The following is an 18,127-nucleotide window of genomic DNA, read 5'->3' as shown; positions in this document are numbered from 1 at the left end:
AGTAAAGGCAATATATAATAAGCCTACAGCAAACATTATTCTCAATGGTGAAAAACTGAAAGTATTTCCCCTAAGATCAGGAACAAGATAAGGGTGTCCACTTCACCACTATTATTCAACATAGTTCTGGAAGTCTTAGCTATAGCAATCAGAGAAGAAAAAGAAATAAAAGAAATCCAGATAGGAAAAGAAGAGGTAAAGCTCTCACTCTCTGCAGATGACATGATACTGTACATAGAAAACCCTAAAGATAGTATCAAAAAATTACTAGAGCTAATCATTGAATTTAGCAAAGTTGTAGGATACAAAATCAATACACAGAAATCACTTGCATTACTATATACTAACAATGAAAAATCAGAGAGAGAAATTAAGGAATCAATCCCATTCACCATTACCACAAAAAGAATTAAATATCTAGGAATAAACTTACCTAAGGAGACAAAAGAACTGTACATAAAAGAATTATAAGACACTAGTGAAAGAAATCAAAGATAACATAAACAGATGGAGAGATATTCCATGTTACTGGGTAGGAAGAATCAATTTTGTGAAAATGCCTATACTACCAAATACAACTACAGATTCAATGTGATCCCTATCAAATTACCAATGGCATTTTTCACATAACTAGAACAGAAAATTTCACAATTCATACGGAAACACAAAAGACCCCAAATAGCCAAAGCAGTCTTGAGAAAGAAGATTGGAGCTGGAGGAATCAACCTTCCTGACTTCAGATTATACTACAAAGCTACAGTCATCAGGACAGTATGGTACTGGCACAAAAACAGAAAAATAAACCCATGGAACAAGATAGAAAGCCCAGAAATAAAACCATGCACCCATGGGTACCTTATTTTTGACAAAGGAGGCAAGAATATACAATGGGGCAAAGAGAGCCTCTTCAATAAATGATCCTGGGAAAACTGGACAGCTACATGTAAAAGAATGAAATTAGAACACTTCCTAACACTATACACAAAGATAAACTCAAAATGGGTTAAAGACCTACATGAAACTATAAAATTCTTGGAGGAAAACATAGGCAGAACACTTGATGACATAAATCAAAGCAAGATCCTCTATGATCCACCTTCTAGAGTAACAGAAATAAAAACAAAAATAAACAAGTGGGACCTGATTAAACTTAAAAGCTTTTCCACAGCAAAGGAAACTATAAGCAAGGTAAAAAGACAACCCTCAGAATAGGAGAAAATAATAGCAAATGAAACAACTGAGAAAGGATTAATTTCTAAAATATACAAGCAGATCATACAACTCAATACCAGAAAAACCAACAACCCAATCAAAAAGTGGGGAAAAGACCTAAACAGACATTTCTCCCAAGAAGACATAAATATGGCTAACAAACACGTGAAAAGATGCTCAACATTGCTCACTGTTAGAGAAATGCAAATCAAAACTACAATGAGATACCACTTCACACTGGTCAGAATGGCCATCATCAAAAAATCTACAAACAATAAATGCTGGAGAGGGTGTGGAGAAAAGGGAACACTCTTAAAACTGTTGGCAGAAATGTAAATTGATATAGTCACTATGGAAGACGGTATGGAGATTCCTTATAAAAACTGTGAATAAAACCACCATATGACCCAGCAATCCCACTCCTAGGCATATACCCCAAAGAAAACAAAATTGAAATAAACACATGTATCCCATTGTTCATTGCAGCACTATTTACAATAGCTAGAACATGGGAGCAACCTAGATGTCCATTGACAGATGAATGGATAAAGAAGTGGTGGTACATAAACACAATGGAATATTACTCAGCCATATAAAGGAATGCTTTTGAGTCAATTCTGATGAGGTGGATGAACCTAGAACCTATTATACAGAGTGAAATAAGTCAGAAAGAGAAAGATAAGTACTGTATTCTAATGCATATATATGGAATCTAGAAAAACGGTACTGAAGAATTTATTTACAGGGCAGCAATGGAGAAACAAACAGAGAGAATGGACTTATGGACATGGGGACAAGGAAGGAGAGGGGGAGAAGGAAGGAGAGGGGGAGATGTATGGAGAGAGTAACATGGAAACTTACATTACTATATGCAAAATAGATAGCCAACGGAAATTTGCTGTATGGCTCAGGAAACTCAAACAGGGGCTCTGTATCAACCTAGAGGGGTGGGATGGGGAGGAGATGGGAGGGAGGTTCAAAATGGAGGGGGTATATGCATACCTATGGCTGATTCATGTTGAGGTTTGACAAAAAACAACAAAATTCTGTAAAGCAATTATCCTTCAATTAAAAAATAGATAAATTAAAAAGAAAGAAAAACAAATTTTAAAAAATGCATTCAGACCTTCCAAATCAGAGCCCAGGGCTGGAGACTTGGAATCAAAATTTTAACAAGCATTCCCTGCCCTCAAGAGATTCTGGTGTACCTTAACATTTGAGATGGAGAAGGCAATGGCACCCCACTCCAGTACTCTTGCCTGGAAAATCCCATGGATGGAGGAGCCTGGTAGGCTGCAGTCCATGGGGTCGCTAAGAGTCAAACAAGACTGAGCGACTTCCCTTTCCCTTTTCACTTTCATGCATTGGAGCAGGAAATGGCAACCCACTCCAGTGTTCTTGCCTGGAGAATCCCAGGGACGGGGGAGCCTAGTGGGCTGCTGTCTATGGGGTCGCACAGAGTCGGACATGACTGAAGCGACTTAGCAGCAGCAGCAGCATTTGAGAACCAGTGATCTAAGTCAGTGTGTGATAAAATTACAGACCAGGTGTAGGATGAAGTTTTTATTACAGGCCTGGAGGCTATCCTTTAGGGACTATTAATCATTAATCAGGGCCCTCCAGGCAGCAGGGATCAACCAGTTACTAATCCCCCTCATTGCCTTCACAGCCGGTCATTATTATGCTGCTTTGCACAAATGTCTGTAAAGTCCTCAGCCATTGCTTTCGTACATTTCACTTGCTTCCCAGAGCTATCAATCTGCTAAAACCACCAAAGACCATGAAACTGGGTCCATTCAGTGAAAACAAATCATCCTTTTCAAATAGACCATTTTAGATTACCTCCTGGAATCAACATCAAGCTTACTGATCTGTCCATTACACTTCCTCTCTTGTTTCCTTTTTTGAAACCTATGAACACATTTGCCTGCCTTCAGGCCTCTAGCACCTATCCTAGTAAATAAAAGTATCCACAAGAGTGGTTTCAATTCAGTTCAGTAGCTCAGTTGTGTCCAACTCCTTGAGACCCCATGGACCACAGCACACCAAGCTTCCCTGTCCATCACCAATTCCCAGAGCTTGTTCAAACTCATGTCCACCGAGTCGGTGATGCCATCCAACCAGCTCGTCCTCTGTCATCTTCTTCTCCTCCTGCCTTCAATCTTTCCATCTTCAAGAGTGGTTTAGGGGTCTGATTTGCAAGCACTCCAAATACTCGGACAGATGTAATTTGCCCTGACTGGAAAATTGACCTTGCTTAAAGCAATGAGATTCTCTCTTGATAACCATTTTACCCATCCTGGACTTCTCTTCCTTTACCAATGTTTGTTCTAGATTCTTTCTATTCAAAGTGGGGTTGGGGGAAGGGATAGCTATGGAGTTTGGGATGGACATGTACACATTGCTATATTTAAAATAGATAACCAACAAGGGCCTACTCTCTAGCACATGGAATTTTGCTTAATGTTACGTGGCAACCTGGATGGGAGGGGGGTTAGGGGGAGAATGGCTACATGTATACGTATGGCTATCACAACATTGTTCATCAACTATACCCCAACACAACATAAAAAGGTTAATTTAAAAAATTTGAAAAGAAATTGGTAAATACTATTAAAAAAAAAAAAAAAACAGAGTGGGGTTGGAAGTCCAGTTACATCAGCATCACCTGGGAGCTTGTCAGAAGCACAGGATCTTGGGCCCCACTCAGACCCACTGAATCAGAATCTCCATTTTAACAAAATCCTGAAGTGATGCACATGCATGTTAAAGTTTGAAAAGCCCCGGGTTAGACTTTTCAGTATGAAAAATTCTCCTTGATAGAAAAGATAGGTGCAAAGTGAACATAGAGGAGCTCTGTTCTGTCTTTATCATCCATCACTGTGTCACTTTCAATTGTATCCTTTTCTTTTTTAAATTTTGCTTTATTGATTGATTGATTTGGCTGAGACAAGTCTTACTTGTGGCATGTGAACACTTAGTTGTTGCATGTGGGATCTCATTCCCTGACCAGGGACTGAATCCCGGCTTCCTGCATTGGGAGTGCAGAGTCTTAGCCACTGGACCACCAGGGAAGTCCCTGTATCACTTTCTTGATTGTCTTCCTGCCCTTAACCTTACTGTGAAATGCTCTTTATGATGATCTTGCCAGTCTTTAAAAGCCTCAGGTCTACATCCAGTGTTGAGTCTTCTGAACAATTTATGCAGGTCTATACTAGCCTCCTGCACTTATCAGTGACCTTGTGGGGCTCCTTCCCAAATTTAACCTTCTAAGAACTGAAGGTAAGGGACTTTTCTTCATCAAGAATCTACAAGGTGGAGTGATTCTCTGCACAGAGAAATCTGTTGCAATCCAGGGTACAGAGCACTCAGGAGTGGCTACATCCCTCTCTTTCTGCACAGACCCTCAAACAAACCTAGATTTTCAAAAAGGTCCCTAAGACTGGCCCCTGAAGGATCTTGTTACTTATTCCAGAAAAGCAGACTATTCCATGTTTGGCTCCCAGTGAGTGATACATGCTTTCTTAGGTAAGCACAGACCTGGGAGACCACACACCGCTTTCCTACCCCAGCCCACTTGTCTCTGGGAGTCCCACCTTGGTTTCTTTGCTTGTTCATATACTGTTCCAGCTTCCACTTCTCATGCCCCCTGCTTGCAAGGCTATTTAGAGCGATCTGACAGCTTGGCGTCCGTGATGAGATACCAATATGGCTTACTGTAACTCCTCCCAGAGCTTGCAAGCCTTGGGGTGCCCAAGATTAGATGGGTATCCTGGATTAGATGGGTATCCTCCCCAATTTCATGCCACTCTCTGTTACCTGGGCCTCAAAGAGGAAAGAAAGCCCTGCTTTCTTTCAGTCTCTCAAAGTCTCCCTCAGGCAAGTCCAGAAACTCATGGTTCTCATTTGCTTAAGCACTGACGTGAAAAGTCTAGAAAAGGAATTCATGCCATTTTGTCCCCTTAGAACTCCTCTTGCCTTTGTCTAGCCCTCTTCACCACCAAAAACGTTTCTTTTCTCATGTTTACAGAGCAAAAGGTCTTCCCTTGTGGCTCAGGTGGCAAAGAATCTGCCTGCAATGTGGCAGACCTGGGTTTGATCCCTGGATTGGGAAGATCCCCTGGAGAAGGGAAAGGCTACCCACTCCAGTATTCTGGCCTGGAGAATTCCATAGACTGTATAGTCCATGGGGTCACAGAGTTGGACACGACTGAGCAACTTTCACTTCACTTCACAGAGCGAAAGACTCCACAAATTCATATATATATTCATATACAGATGGATATAAAAAGACACTGTTAGGTGTTTGGGGGAGAAAGAAGGGGAAATTGTATACTTTAGCAGTGACTGGTCTCCAGTCATTTCAGCCAGAAGTGCCCAATTATCACTGAATTTTTAAAGATTTTTTTAATGTGGACCTTTTCTAAAGTCTTTATTGAATTTATTCAATATTGTTTCTGTTTGATGTTTTGGTTTTTTGGCCCCGCAGCATGTGGGATCTTAGCTCCCTGACCAGGGATCAAACCTGCACCCAATGCATTAGAAGGTGAAGTCTTAACCACTGGACTGTCAAGGAAGTCCTTGCATTTGTTTAATTTCCAAACATTCAGGGAATTTCCCAGTTTTCTTTCCAATTATTGATTTCTACTATAATTCTTTTTCTACTGTGGTCAGTAAACATGCTCTGTACTATATTCATCTTTATAAATTTATTGATACTTTCATTACGGTCTAGCATGGTTTCTCATGCTGAATGTCCCTCACCCACTTGAAAAGACTGTGTCTTCTGCTGTTGTTGGAGGGAGAGAGCTGTAAATGTTAATTAGGGCAAGTTGTTTGATGGTATCTTAATGACCATCTACTTTTTCTATTGATGACTGAGAGAGGAGTGCTAAAGTCTTCAAATACAATTGTGGATTTGTTTATTTCTCCTTTAAATTCTACCAGGTTTTGCTTCACATATTTCACAGCTCTGTTATTAGGTACACACATATTCAGAATGATGACTTCTTACGAACTGAGCCTTTCATCATTATGAAATATCCTTCCCTATCTCCAGTAATACTCTTTATCTTAAAGTCTGTTTTATCTGATGTTAATATAATCACTAGATTTCTTACGCTTCTTGTTTGTGCAGTATATATTTTTCTGTCCTTTTACTTTTTTTTTTTTTTTTTTTTTTGGCAGCACCATGCAGTTTTCAGGATCTTTCAGGCTCCCTGAAGTGGAAGTGCTGCGTTCTAATCAAGGGAAGTGCTAGACCTCAAGGGAATTCCCTGTGTTTCTACTTTACCCTAGTATTTAAACTATTAAACTGGGTTTCCCTTTCTTATAGGGAAGGCTATTTATTTATTTATTGCAAGCCTGACAACATCTAGCTTTTATTTGGAGCGTTTACTACAGTCCCTGTAATTATTGATATGGTTGTTTCTAAATCTCCCATCTTGGGATTTCTTCATATTTGTCCTATTCTTTCTCTTTTTTTCCCTCCTTTTCTCCCTTCCTTAACATTTCCTGAGTATTTTTAGTATTCTATTTTGGCTTTTTAGCCATATGTCTTATTTTATGTTTTAGTAGTTGATCTGAACACCACAGTAGGAATCCATAACTTATCACAGTGTACTTTGAATTAATACTGTACCAGTTCACATAAAATGTAAGAGCCTTTTAACAGCACACTTCCCTTTACTCCTTTCCTTCCCATTGTAATCTTGTTTTCTACTTCTAAATAGATTACAAATCCTACAAGACACTGTTATTCTTTTTGTTTAAAATAGTCAATTGTCTTTTCAGTACATTAAGAAATGAAAAACGAGTCTTTTATGTTTACCCAGACATTAACATATCCAGTGCCTTTCATTCCTTCACGTAGCTCTGAATTTCCAGCTGGTATAATTTCCCTTAAGTCTGAAGAATTTCCTTTAATAATTCTTATGGAACAAGTCTGCTGGGGATGAATTACAATTGGTTCTCATTACTGAAAGTTCTGTAGTTATGTTCTATAGAGTCACCATGCACACTGAGTTAATGAAGCCTGAACCAGTGCCTCTAGGGCAAATACAAGGTTAGGGTCCTGCTAGCGTCTGGTCAAAACATGGTCATCAATGGATCAATAAGTAACCCTGTTTTATGTGTTTCCATTTAAAGATAACTTATTTAATATACCGACACATGTACTTTCTCTGTAAGGCACGTCAAGCCTTCTTGCACTTGGGAACACTAGACAGCACTTCAGCACAGCCTTGAGGGTCATTTTAAATAGCAAAATCACCAATAAAAATGTGGCAGTAAACAGACCACAGAAACGACACTTTTTTTTTTTTTTTTTAACAACATGAGAGCTGAAACAAGAAGGCATTGCTTTGCTTGACCTCAGCTGGGAATGTGCACTCCTGGGAATTCAAAATTTTGCCACTCTGTGCATGTCCCTGAATGACTTCAAAAGTGCCATAAGAGCATTGATTTGGGGGGTTACAGATAAATTTCAGCCAGTAGGTGAATTTGTAAATATGGAATCCATGAATAATGAGAATTGACAGTATCTGATATTTCTAGAATTTTTTATCATCCTTTAAAGAGTGTTGAGCTTAGTTCTAGCAGTTCTCACTCGTCTGATGCCTGAAAATAATTGTTCCATATATTTTGTTTACTTACATATGTTCACAGCCAGAAGGTAAGTCTGATGCCCATCACTCTATCATGCCCAAGCCATCCTTGAATTTGGAAGGGAAGATGTAAACTCTGTATTCAGTCTCCCAACAAGTATTGTGTGGATGTGAATGAAGAGGTATCCAGGGGTATCTTTGCAAAATTTGGTTATTGTATAAATGACTACTTTCTAGCATCCTATTAGGTGTTGTGAAAAATGAAGAAGAGTAAAAACTCTGCTCTTCTTCCTAAGGAATTTATATTTCAGAAGACAAGACGTCATACATGAAATGTCAGCATTTCTTTCACTACAGTCCTGATTGCCGGCCTTAACTCTGTTCCCCTGCAAGCCCTGCCCACAAAACTGTTACAGCGATGTCTTCAGGCTGAGGGGTCAAGCAAAATCTCCACTGGATACAATACCCTCAGGTTGCCCTATTACACTTGGGTCCTATTAATACATTTGACATTTGGGGTGACCAACTGATTCTGCTTTAACCAGAACTTTCTCAGGAAATTCTATGTCCCAGGAAACTAGACTAGTCAGCCACTGTAGCCCATGTTCCCCACAGATTTCCATTGCTTGGACATTAATTCAAAAAAAAGGTGTAATATGTGGAGTACACAGGAATGGTCTCTAGTCCTCAAATACTTTTATTTTATTTTTTTCTACAATGTCACATGGCTCACAATTCCATCAGAAATAATGATGCTGGGTTGGTGGCATTCTATTGGAAATTCTTGTTAAAATGCAAGTATTTCTGGAAATCATGACATTAAATAATAATCAATTATTAATATGCAATGTGAATTTAACAGATCAGCCAATAGAGACCAGGACTATGAGAGAACAGGAAAGATTAGGTTTGACAGAAGGCTGCCAGTTTTAAGTAAGTGGTAACACCTCCCTTTCCCAAGTGTTGGGCAAGACAAGTAGTGGTTCTTTACTTGTTTGTTGTTGTTCAGTCACTAAGTCCTATCCAACTCTTTGCAACCCCATGGACTGCAGCAAACCAGGCTTCCCTGTCCTTCCCCATCTCCTGGAGTTTGCTCAAACTTATGTCCACTGAGTCAGTGAAGTTATCTAACTCATCCACTGTCACCCCCTCCTACTTTTGCTTACAATCTTTCCCAGAATCAGAGTATTTTCCAATGAGTCAGCTCTTCCATCTGGTAGCCAAAGTACTGAGGCTTCAGCTTCAGCATCAGTCCTTCCAATGCTTATTCAGGGTTGATTTCCTTTAGGACTCACAGGTTCGATCTCCTTGCAAGGAGTCCAAGGGACTCTCAAATGTCTTCACCAGCACCACAGTTCAAAAGCATCAATTCTTCAGTGCTGAGCCGTCTTTATGGTGCAACTCTCACATCCATACACGATCACTGGAAAAACCATAGCTTTGACTATAGGGACTTTTGACAGTAAAGTGATGTCTCTTATTTTTAATACGCTGTCTAGGTTACTCACAGCGTTTCTTCCAAGGGGCAAATGTCTTTTAATTCCATGGCTGCAGTCACCATCCACGGTGATTTTGGAGCCCAAGAAAATAAAATGTCACTGCTTCTCCACTTTTCCCCTTATATTTGCCATGAAGTGGTGGGACCAGATGACATAATTTTAGTTTTTTTGATGTTGAGTTTCAAGCCAGCTTTTTCACTCTCCTCTTCTACCCTCATCAAGAGGCTCTTTAGTACCTTTTCACTTTCTGCCATTAGAGTGGTAACATCTGCATACCTAAGGTTGTTGATATTTCTCCTGGAAATCTTGATTTCAGCTGGTGATTCATCCAGCCTGGCATTTCACATGATGTACTCTGCATAGAAGTTAAATTAACAGGATGACAGTATACAGCCTTGTCATAGTCCTTTCCCAATTTTGAACCAGTCAGTTGTTTCATGTAATGTTCTAACTATTGATTCTTGACCCACATACAGATCTCTCGGGAGACAGGTAAGGTCGTCTGGTATTCCCATCACTTGAAGAATTTTCCACAATTTACTGTGATCCACACATTCAAGGCTTTCAGTTCAGTTCAGTTCAGTTCAGTCACTCAGGCGTGTCCGACTCTTTTCGACCCCATGAATCGCAGCACGCCAGGCCTCCCTGTCCATCACCAACTCCCGGAGTTCACTCAGACTCACGTCCATCAAGTCAGTGATGCCATCCAGCCATCTCATCCTCTGTCGTCCCCTTCTCCTCCTGCCCCCAACCCCTCCCAGCATCAGAGTCTTTTCCAATGAGTCAACTCTTCGCATGAGGTGGCCAAAGTACTGGAGTTACAGCTTTAGCATCATTCCCTCCAAAGAAATCCCAGGGCTGATCTCCTTGCAGTCCAAGGGACTCTCAAGAGTCTTAGTGTAGTCAATAAAGCAGAAGCAGATGTTTTTCTGGAACTCCCTTGCTCTCTCCATGGTCCAGTGAATGTTGGCAATTTGATCTCTAGTTCCTCTGTCTCTTTGAATCCAGCTTGTACACCTGGAAGTTCTCCATTCATGTACTGCTGAAGCCTAGGTTGAAGGATTTTGAGCATAACCTTGCTAGCATGTGAAATGAGCACAATTGTCTGCTAGTTTGGGAAGATCCCCTGGAGAAGGAAATGGCAACCCACTCCAGTATCCTTGCCTGGAAAATCTCATGGACAGAGGTGCCTGGTGGGCTGCAGTCCATGGGGTCACAAAGAGTGGGGCACGACTGAGTGACTAACAGTTACTTACTTTGAACATTACTTGGCATTGGCCTTCTTTGTGATTGGAATGAAAACTGACCTTTTCCAGTCTGAGGCCACTGATTTTTTTCCAAATTTGCTGACGTAGTGAGTGCATCACTTTCACAACATTATCTTTTAGGAATTGAAATAGCTCTGCTAAAATTTCATCACCTCCACTAGCTTTGTTTGTTGTAATGCTTCCTAAGGCCCACTTGACTAGATGAGTGACAAGGCCATTGTGGTTATCCCGGTCATTAAGATGTTTTTGTATGATGCTTCTGGGTATCCTTGCCACCTTTTCTTAATCTCTTCTGCTTCTGTTAGGCCCTTACCGTTTCTATTTTTTTTATTATGCCCATCCGGCATGAAACATTCCCTTGATATTTCCAATTTTCTTAAAGAGATCTCTAGTCTTTCCCAATCTACTGTTTTCCTCTACTTTCCATTGCTCATTTAATGGCTTCTTATCTCTCCTTGCTAGTCTCTGGAACTCTGCATTCAGTTAGGTATAGCTTTCCCTTTCTCGCTTGCTTTTTGCTTATCTTCTTTCCTCAGCTATTTGTAAAGCCTCCTCAGTCAACGATTTTGCCTTCTTGTCTTTCTTTTTCTTTAGGGTGGTTTTGGTCATTGCCTCCTACACAGTGTTAGGTATCTCTGTCCATAGACCTTCAGGCACTCAGTCTACTAGATCTAATCCCCTGAATCTATCTTAACCTCCAATGTATAATCATAAGGAGCTTTGACTTGGGTCCTATCTGACTGGCCTAGTCATTTTCCCTACATTCCTCAATTAATCTACAGGCTAGGAGTCAGCCAATCAGGACAAAGTGAAGGCTAGGCATCAGCCAATCACAGTACAGAACAGGATAGTTGTCAGCCAATCAGGGTGAAGTACAACCTGTGAGTCAGCCAAACAGAGCAAAGTACAGGCTAGTAGTCAGCCAATCGAGGCAACATAGAGGCAAAGAGTGAGCCAAACAAGGCAAATTACAGGCTAGGAGTCAGCCAATCAGGACAAACCATAGGCTAGGAGCTCGCCAATCAAAGCATACTACAGCCTAGGAGTCAGCCAATCATGAGAAAGTGCAGGTTAGCTTTCAGCCAATCAGGGCAAGCTACAGGCTGGGGCATCCCTGGTGGCTCAGGGGTAAAGAGTCTGCATGCAAAGCAGGAGCCACAAGAGAAGGGGGTTTGATTCCTGGGTCTGGAAGAGCCCCTTGCAGAGGGCATTGACAACTCACTCCAGTATTCTTAGGTGGAGAAGCCCATGGACAGAGGAGCCTGGTGGGCTACAGTCCATGGGGTTCCCAAAGAATCCGACATGACTGAGCAACTGAGCATGCACGCATGCCTGGCAGTATCCACCTAGGACCAGCTACAGATCATCCCCTCTAGATAAGACCATCAAAATAAATAAGTAAATCACAGTAACAAGAACTACCCAAGTGTACTCTAGGTCAGGGAGTGTTGAAAGGGATTTATAGACATAACCCCATGAAATCCTTGCCACCACTCTGTAACGTGGGGGCCATTACTATAAATGAGGAAACAAAGCCACAGAGAGGTTAAAAATGTAGTCCAGGTCACAGAATTATAGCAGAATTCAAATTCAGGTTTTTCTGACTTTGCAGGAAATTTAGATTTTTTTACCTTCAACTTTTTATTATGAAAAACTTCAGGCATATACAAAAGTAGAGTGATAATCTCAAGAACCCTGCTGTGCCCCTAGCTTGAGTGACTATCAATTCAAGGCTAATCTCATTACATGTATACCCACATTTACTTCTCCTCCTCTGGATATTGAAGCAAATGATAGACATCATTATTCCAGCATAGTTCTCTAAAATGACTCTTTTTAAAAGCATAGTCACAACATTTTATCACACCTAAATATTAACAAATATTCATCAAAGATTCAATCAGTATTCAAATATCCTTGATAGGTTCATGAATTTTTACAGATATTTTTTGTTCCTATCAACATCCAGAGAAGACCACATAGTGCAATTGGTTGGTGTATCTTTTAAGTCTGTTTTAATCTATAGGTTCCTCCACCAATTATTTTTTTCTACTGGAACTTATTCTTGCAGATGTCGGCTGGTTTTTACTAGAGAGGTTTCCACTATCTATGGATTTTGGTGATTATATTCCAGTAGTATCTTTCAAGAAAACCGGTAGGTAGATGTAGAGATTCATTGATGATTAATTTTTTGGCAAGAGAGCTTCATAGGTGGTGCTGTGTGCTTTCATCAAAAGTATGTAATATCTGGTTATCTCTCTTCTTGTGATGGTAACAGCCATTAATGAGCATTGTCTAGATCAATTATTTCATTGTTGTTCCTGGTGTTCAGTCACCAAATTATGTCCAACACTTCGCGACCCCATGGACTGCAGCATGCCAGGCTTTCCTGTCCTCACCAGCTACTAGAGTTTGTCCAAGTTCATGTCCATTGTATCGGTGATGTCATCCAGCCATCTCATCCTCTGATGCCCTCTTCTCCTGCCCTTAGTCTTTCCTAGATCAGGGTCTTTTCCAATGAGTTGGCTGTTTGCATCAAGTGGCCAAAGTATTAGAGCTTCAGCTTCAGTCCATTCAGTGAATATTCAGGGTTTATTTCCTTCCTTATTTCATTAGGGATTGTCAAAAGGCGATGGTCTGTAATCCCTTTTTCACTCATTGGCTCGTGTACTTCTATAAACAAAAACCTCTTGTCATCAAGTTTTTGGTTACACTAAGTGTTATATGTATAGAAGAGACTGCAGTGACAACGTTGCTGGTGTAGATCTCCATGGGCACCTCAGGCTTGGGCTCCCTGTGTTTACGATCACACCTCCAGCCTTTCTTTCCTAAGCATATCTTCCATACTAGTGTGTCTGGGTTCAGCCTTGACCACAAGAAATTGGGAGAAAGATTTTAAAATCTATGTAGTATAAATCCAGAGACTTGCCTGTCAGTCTAATGGTTAAGACTTCACCTTCCAGTGCAGGGGATGCAGGTTTGATCCCTGGTCAAAGAGCTAAGATCCCACATACCTCGTGGCCAGAAAACAACAAAACATAAAACAGAAGCAATATTGTAACAATTTAATAAAGAGTTTAAAAATGGTCCACATCAAAAATATTTTAAAAATAAAAGGTAAAATATAAATCCAGGAGGGTCAACCTCCACTTAAATAGAATTTCAGAAAGAAAGAAAAACAGTTGAGGGGAGGAAGTAATGTTTTAAAAAAGAAAAAAACTTCTAACTGAAAATTTCAGTTTGAAAAGACCACTGAGTGGTAAGTAGAATGAAAGACAAAAGACTTGCGTATAAGCACAGCTTGTGAAATTTTAAGATATCAATAAAGGGAAGAGCCTTAAAACTTCTGGTGAGAAAAGAGGTCTACAAAGAAATGACAATCCTCATTAGCAGCACTTAGATGCTAAAACAACAACAACAAACACAAACATATTTGTAAAGTTCAAGAGAAAATGACTTTGAATGTAGAATTCTATATTAGTTAAATATAAGAACAAAAATAGACATTTTTAGACATGAAGTATGAAGGAAATGGCAACCCACTCCAGTATTCTTGCCTAGAGAATCCTGTGGACAGAGGAGCCTAGTGGGCTGCTGTCCACAGGGTCACACAGAGTCGGACACAACTGAAGCAACTTAGCAGCAGCAGCAGCAGACATGAAGTAAGTCAGAAGTTTTAACTCCCAGTTACCTCCTCTGAAAAAAGTTAATTACTTGAGGATATACTCCAGCAATCAAAAAAACAAATTGAAGAAAGAAGACCTGGGATCTAAGGAGAAGAAATACTAAGCCAGGAACACAATGGAAAAAATTCTAAGATGGCAGCTGTGAAGAGGGGAGGCTTGGAAAGAGTCAGTAAATGTCAGAGCATTTAACGAGTTGTCCATCCAAACAGTTGGAAGATACGAGTAATATCATGATAAAAACACAAAAATCTTTTGCCAACAACAACAAAAAAAGACAATTAGAAACTCTAAGAAAAACACACTTCCTCCAAAAGTCATGATCCACATATAAAACAATGTAAAATGTGGCGTGACAAAGCAACCTGGTGGATTGTAAGCAAAGAGAAATGATTTGAACTGGAAATTTGTGTTTTTTTTTTTTAATTTAAATTTATTTATTTTAACTGGAGGCTAATTACTTTACAATATTGTATTGGTTTTGCCATACATCAACATGAATCTGGCACGGGTATACTATTCTCCCCTTCAAGTGGTTTTTTTTTTAATAAGATCATATTACATATACTTCCCGGCATCCTATCTTTTCCATTTAACAATACTTTGAAGAATCTCTCTAAATCTGTTGCTATAGACCTAATTCTACATTGTTAATGGGCAATACTCAGTGATATAGATGCACCAGATTTCTATGCTATTAACGACTGATTGGAATTGATTCTACTTCCTTTTTTTTGCCACTGCAAACTGAGCTACTGCTAACACCCTTATACATATATCTTTGTTTATATAGTAGTGTTCCTATTTCTGTTGGTACTTTTCTTTTTTAAATTTTTTTTTCTGGCCTCGTGGCATGCAGGATCTTAGTTTTCCAACCAGGGATCGAACGTGTGCCCCTCACATTGAGAAGTGGAGTCTTAACCACTGGACCACCAGGGAAGTCCTATAGTACTTTTCACTTTAAACTTTATATACTGTTTGAATTTTTGCCATCAACAACTATTGATTTTATTTAGGACAAAGCAACCATTAATTTTATTTAGGGCTCTGAAATTACATGCATCTGAATTCAGACCCACTAAGGCTCAGATACTGCTGGTGGGAGTGTGAGGTAATGCATCCCACTTTGAAAAATTATTCAGCATAATTAACCAGACTTGAGCATGCACAGCCCTATGACCCAGCAGCTCTACCCTTTAGCACATCCAATGCAAATGCATGCACACATGATCCAAGAGACATGGGCAAAGTTGTTCTTATCACTTCTCTTTGTAATAGCTCAAAACAGAACATTACAAATGTCGAACAACAGTAAAGATAAGTAAGTTGTGGTATATTCCTACACTAAAATACTATACAATAGCTCTTCTAAAAACTGTAGTCTGTGGACCCCTGGGGAATCCCCAAAACCCTTATGGGGGTCCTCAAGGTCAAAATTCTTTTCACAATAAGACTAAAAGGATATTTTCCTTTTTCACTACATGGACATTTGCACTGATGGTGCAAAAGCAAAGGTAGATTTAAAAAAATTGCTGCTGCCTTAGCAATACCAACTGTATTGCTATTCACTGCATTCTTTGCCCCCACACACTCCCAGCAAACAAAGCCCTTGATGAAACAGTATAAAAATTAATTGTATTAAATTTCAACCATTGAGTAGAGTTAGAAAATTTTCCATGTGATGAAATAGCGAGCACGCATAAAGCACATCTGTTACATATCAATGTGCAATCGTTGCCTGAAGGAAAAGTACTTGTTTTTGTGAGCTGAATTAGACACTTTTTTCACGGAACACCATTTTTGCTTGAAAAGAAAATAGACAGACTATAATTACTCAGGCTGAGGCTTTTGGCAGATAGCTCCTTGAAAATGAATGAAGTGAGTCTGTCACTTAACTGACAGTGTTTATTACCAGTGATAACAATGGAGACAATGGAGCTTTCAAATAAAAATTCCAAATTTGGCTCTCACCTCCTCATCTCCAAGATGACCAAGGAAAGAAGGAACTGTGGTAGTGCCCAAAAGGGCCATGGCCACATACAACCTATTCGCTGTACCAACTGTGCCCAATGTGTGCCCAAGGATAAGGCCATTAAGAAGTTTGTCATTTGGAACATCATAGATGACACAGCCATCAGAGACATTTATTTCTAAAGCGAGTGTTTTTGACACCTATGTGCTTCCCAAGCTGTATGTGAAACTACATTACTGCATGAGTTGTGCCATTCAGAGTAAGGCAGTTGGGAATCCAGGAAGCCCAGAAGGACCCAACACCTCCATTCCGATTTAGACCTGTGGTTGTTGCCCCACAGCCTCCACCAAAGCCCATGTAATGAGCTAAATCCTAAAGACTGAAGAAATACTGTTCCTTGAAAAGATAATAAAATGGAAATTACATTTTAAAAAATTCAAATTTGGGGAAATCTATCCACCACTATGGGGGCTTTCCTGGTGGCTCAGACAATAAAGAATCTGGCTGCAACGCAGGAAACCCAGACTCCATCCCGGGTCGGGAAGATCCCCTGGAGAAGGGAATGGTAACCCACTCCAGTAGTCTTGCTTGGGAAATGCCATGGAGAAAGGAGCCTGGCGGGCTACAGTCCATGGGGTGGCAAAAGAGCCAAACATGACCAAGCAACCAACACTTTCACTTTCTTCATCTACCACCATGAGTTTGACAGCTTCTGAAATGGTTAAAGACTTTGCTGATGGGACCTGTGCTAATAGTAACAAATGTGATTTTTTTGATAATGTATAGTAAAATGTGTCAATATTTGGAAAGTCAGTACATCTCAGTGAAACAATATTTTCCATATGACCAATAGAGAATGTTGTAAAATCAAGCATGGGCAAAAGATTGATTCAAAGTGCAAGATAGATTAATGGGATTTTTTTCTAAAGCAATTGTATCCAAGAATAACTGACACACAATAAACTGCACATATTTAAAGTATAATTTGTCAAGTCTTGACATATGTCAACACCTATGAACCCAGCACCATAGTCAGGATAACGAGCATTTCTAAAACCCCAAAAGTTAGCTCATACCTCTGTGTAATCTCTCTCTTGTGCCTCTCTCTCTTTCCCACACCATCCAGAGGCAACCGCTGATCTGTTTTGTTGTGTGTGTTAGTCTCTCAGTCATGTCCAACTCTTTGCGACCCCACAGACTACAGCCCGCCAGGCTCCACTGTTCCTGGGATTTACAGGCAAGAATACTGGAATGGGTTGCCATTCCCTTCTCCAGGATATCTTCCCGAGCCAGGGATCAAACCCAGGTCTCTTGCATTGCAGGCAGATTCTTTATTGCCTAAGCTGCTTTGTTAGTAGAGATGAGTTTGCGTTTTCTAGAATTTTATGTGAATAGAATCATATAGTACATACTCTTTTGGTCTAGCTTCTTTTACTTAGCATATTGTTGCATGTAGTATTCTACTGTATGGATACATCACAATTTATCCATTCACCTATTGATGGACATTTGGGCTGTTCCTGCTGCTGCTGCTGCTAAGTCGCTTCAGTTGTGTCCGACTCTGTGTGACCCCATAGATGGCAGCCCACCAGGCTCTCCCATCTCTGGGATTCTCCAGGCAAGAACACTGGAGTGGGTTGCCATTTCCTTCTCCAATGCATGAAAGTGAAAAGTGAAAGTAAAGTTGCTCAGTCGTGTCTGTCTCTTAGTGACCCCATGGACTGCAGCCCACCAGGCTCCTCTGTCCATGGGATTTTCCAGGCAAGAGTACTGGAGTGGAGTGCCATTGCCTTCTCCGTGGGCTGTTCCTAGGTTTGGTCTATTATAAATAAATCTGCTGTGGACATTCTTGTACAAGTCTTTGTATGTACATAGACTTTCATTTCTC

The 18,127-nt window shown here is 40.2% G+C and overlaps 1 pseudogene; it reads left to right on the top strand.

Annotated features, from left to right (window-relative positions):
- Positions 1-16,253: 16,253 nt before the first annotated feature.
- Positions 16,254-16,600, top strand: LOC121818244 (small ribosomal subunit protein eS26-like; annotated as a pseudogene).
- Positions 16,601-18,127: the final 1,527 nt, after the last annotated feature.

The sequence above is a fragment of the Ovis aries genome, chromosome X, assembly GCF_016772045.2.
Source record: "Ovis aries strain OAR_USU_Benz2616 breed Rambouillet chromosome X, ARS-UI_Ramb_v3.0, whole genome shotgun sequence".
NCBI classification, from domain to species: Eukaryota; Metazoa; Chordata; class Mammalia; order Artiodactyla; family Bovidae; genus Ovis; species Ovis aries.
Note: the sequence above shows the minus strand (reverse complement) of the source record. Positions and strands in the feature narration are given on the sequence as shown.